This window comes from Protopterus annectens, chromosome 2.part1 (genome assembly GCF_019279795.1).
Source record: "Protopterus annectens isolate FY-2018-M chromosome 2.part1, PAN1.0, whole genome shotgun sequence".
In the NCBI taxonomy this organism is placed as follows: domain Eukaryota; kingdom Metazoa; phylum Chordata; order Ceratodontiformes; family Protopteridae; genus Protopterus; species Protopterus annectens.
In genome coordinates, this window is record NC_056729.1 from 520769734 (window position 1) to 520773841 (window position 4108).

A 4108-nucleotide genomic window follows, 5' to 3' on the forward strand; every position below is an offset into this window, starting at 1 on the left:
TGTGCATCCAACCCAGTCTCCCCTTGGTGAATTATTACATTACCCGTCACCCCCCCACCCCCATATTCCACAGACACCATTCATCCCTTCTCTAGTTGATGGCACATGGCACATTCAACAGAACACATTGCATACACCGCATATGTCTGGGACCAATATGGTTGTGAGGTCTACACTAGCATTTCTGATCATCCACATGCTGTACTTCATGCACATAGGTACATGCAAATACTTATCTGTTATGACATGGTAGGTAGACCCGGGTAATACCCATTCATCTATGGGCCATCCTGACAAGGATGACTTGGACCATGAATGGGCAGATATTGGGCGAATGCTCTGACCATTGGTAGGGTTGCCACCTTTTCATATGACCTGGATGGGACATTTTTGGGACACACATCTAAGTTTACAGGCCGACACATACCCACGGTCATTACAAAGGGTAGTACTTTAGTTTTATGCCTACGTATAAGCTTTTATTGTTTTAGCAGTGAAGTTGCTTATTCTGTTTCGTTTACTTGCTTATTCTGTTTCTTGTAACATATAGGTTCATAGGTTCATACTAGGCTATCTGCCCTAGGGCATTTATAAGCCTAGCCAGAGTGTGTGTGGCTTTCGCCACCCCTTGGAATGAGAATACTGTGCCCATTTAGGGTTTATTTTACTGTGCCTCTGTCTAGTAGTGACAGAGAAGTGACCCCCGGGGTAAACCTACGATCTCCCATCCACTCGTCAAGATTTCTCTTGAAGAGAGTCAGTGAGGGGCTCTGCCTAACATGGACTGGGATTCTTTTCCAGAGTGTAGGGATCCTCTGGGTTATGAATCTGTCCCTCCAGCACATCCTATTTATTTCTGTGTTGAGGTTCAAATCTCTCGCTCTCGTGGCTGTGGTGGATTTGGATTTTCTGAGATGGAGCATGTCCATTAATTCCGGATTGGACATGGCCTTGTACATCAGACATAGATCGCCTCTGAGTAGGCGGTATGCAACTGAATAGAGCTGGAGTTTCTTCAGCCGGGCAGCATATGACATATGTTTGAGACCCTTGATCCTCTTGGTGAGGTACTTTTGGGATCTTTCTAACTGCTGCAGGTGTTGGGTAAGGTACATCCCAAATGGGGCATTGTACTCAATTATGGGCCTGATAAGGGAAGAGTACAGGGGCACAATGACCTCTCTTGATCTAGATGTGAATCCTTTCATGATAAGGTGGGTAATATAGAAGGTCTTCCTAACCACCTTGGCAACGTGAGTGTCAAATGAGAGGTTACTGTCAACTTGGGTCCCTAAGTCCCTGATTACTTCTTCTGTACTTAATGGATTACCACCTATGTGGTAATTTGTGGGTACTTTGTTTTTCCCAAAGGGTATGACTATACATTTTTTGGTGTTCAGTTTAAGGCCATGGCTCTGGCACCAGTTATCTGTTTCTATGAGGCCTTTCTGAAGGATGCTTGTGTCCGCTGGAGTATCAATTATGGCGCCCAGTTTGCAGTCATCTGCGAACTTTGTTAGCCACAATCCTCCTATGTTTGCTTGCACCTCAGAAAAATAAATGCCGAACAAGAGGGGTCCCAGGACAGAGCCCTGTGGGACACCGCTTCTGATTGGCTTAGAGTCTGACATGGCTCCAGCAATTCTGACCTTGTGGGTTCTGTCCTGGAGCCAGTTTGCAACCCATCTTATGACATATGGGTTTACATTTAAGCTGGTGAGCTTGTCTATGATGCCCGAGTGGGGTATTGTGTCAAAGGCTTTTGCAAGATCAAGGTAGGTTGTGTGAACTGCCTTACCCTCATCAATGGCCTTAGTGACTGTTTCAAAAATGTTGACCAGGTTCAAAAGGCAGGATCTGCAGAGGTATTTTATATATGGACATATGTATTGTACGGGACTATTACATAACATATGGGACATAATTATGTCCTACTATAGCAGGACATTTCACATTTATTATGGTTTTGGTATGGACACACCTGCCTAAAGGGGGACTGTCCCTCACAATGTAGGACAAGTGGTAACCCAAACCATTGGGCTAGGCTTAGCAATTGGAGGCACGCTAACACGATGCGTTTCACTTCCACTTGGTATAACTAGCGACACTACAATGGAATATGGGCACAGGGTTTTAAATATCATTTGTTCGAGGGATGGGGACTCAATATTCAGCTACGTGCCTTTGTGTTTACATCTTATTGTGGTGTTCGCAATAATGTCTTGTATGCTTTTCATACATTTCACTATCCACGGGCACTGACAGGAGTGACTACTATTAGAGGCAGGCTGTACTAGTCAGCATTTTAGTTTGCGTGTATGCAGCCGACATGTTCACACTTCCGTGCACACTTGGACACGCCCCCTGCACTCGTACACTTTTCCTATGCAAGTGGCCTTTACGGCAGCGCGCCTTCATTAATATGCATGTGGTGCTGCTGCGCCATCTCTACGCCGCTAATGCCGTTCTTGCGCCGAGGTTCATGAATCCCAGAGATGGTGTTTACCTCATATACAAGGAGCACAGCATTTAGTTCTCACCAAGGGCAATTGCATAGGCTTAAAATGACCCACAAGAGAAATTAGTCTAGTACTTACTTACTTCCCTAAATACAAAATGTAGGACATTTGAAAATTGCAGTACATTTTTAAAATAAATACACTGTTACAAAGCTGTCTTATATATCAAATTATCTTCTTAAATTTTCCACAGTGGTATATTTGCCTTATAAACCTAATAATAGCATACTATTACTACATGAGGCATGTTGTGTTGTCATTTACAGTTACAAATTAACTTTTTTTAATATGGCTTGTCTTAATTATTAGGGCCTTCCACTGGGGTGGGAGCAATTGCACTCATGCAACACTGCCTTCAGGTATGATTTTTTATTCTTTCTGTATATGTAGATTTCTGCTGTCTTCTAAGCCTGCTGCATGCAAAATTTTTTGTATGCCAGTTAATGTTTATTTTTTTTAATTTATGGCATGCTAGTTAATGTTTAAAACTATTCTATGCTGTTTAAGTTGTATCAGGGTCAGCACATTAGGTTTGCTGTATAACTCTATTCTGCTGTGTGTATCATTGTGGTTTCATTATTTTTCTAACCTTTGGACCTTCCCTGAAACAAGAATACTTTCTAGTGCGCTCTCGGGAACTACACAGCCATAAGAGCACTGAATAAATAAATATATGAAAGATGTGCTCTGGCTTTCATATTATACAAGTAATTTCACTACAGTGTTGTAGAATAGCTTGAGTAGACTTAAAACTTGAGTGTGTTTCTTTATAACCTCCATGGTGCTATGGTAGAAGGTATGACATCATCTTTTTTCTTTTACCAGCAGTAGCTTAAAAGAAGTGCCTAATTTATACTGGTAGTTATACAATATCTTCAGAATGTATTAGTTCTCACTGCCTGATTAGTATCTTAAGCCCAGTATTACGCACTCATATGGTGTCAGTCATTTGCTTTTACAGGTCCTGTTCTCCAAAATCCTTCCAGATGCTGACTTCTGCTACAGATATAATGCCATTACATTTCTTCAGTCAGCCACAGTTAAATTATTTCAAAGGCTTAGGTTTTAGCCGATAATTCTTTCTTTTTCTTTAGAAATTAATAGGTGCAACATTCATGTATGTATTCCCAGGCCCTATTCACTCATCTGAAGAAAAAGAAAGCGGAAGAGATGATGGAGAATAAGAAGAGAAATAAAATTTAAGCGGAACGATTCTTGGTACTGCAGATCAGAGTAGTCCATCACAGATGGCAACATTTGCTATGGCAAACTAGCACATTAAACTGTGTATTACAATGCAAAAAAGTCTTAAGGTATGGGTGATGTTACAGCTTCCGCACATATGGCAGAGTTTCACCTCACAGCTGTTACAAGTAAAGCTGAATTAAGTCATCGTCATTTGTGGCTGATTTCTTTCAATGCATGAGGTAGAACAGCTTAGTTTGGATAAAAGGATTTCCAAAGAATGTACTGTTTTATGAGCATAAAAGTAAATTTTGTGTTTTTGTCTTAGTCATAAGCTAGCAGTAACCAAGATGAAGCAGCATGCAGTTCATTTGGTAAGGTTATGACTCATGAGATGAGACTGG

At 41.4% G+C, this 4108-nt stretch overlaps 1 long non-coding RNA gene across 1 annotated transcript in view; it reads left to right on the forward strand.

Annotated features, from left to right (window-relative positions):
* The window catches only part of LOC122794748, a 102236-nt gene extending 98376 nt beyond the window's left edge, over window positions 1-3860 (forward strand). The window contains exons 2-3 of the long non-coding RNA XR_006363686.1: window positions 2829-2878; window positions 3614-3860. This is a non-coding gene — a long non-coding RNA (uncharacterized LOC122794748). The remainder of the gene's footprint in view (window positions 1-2828; window positions 2879-3613) is intronic.
* Window positions 3861-4108: the final 248 nt, after the last annotated feature.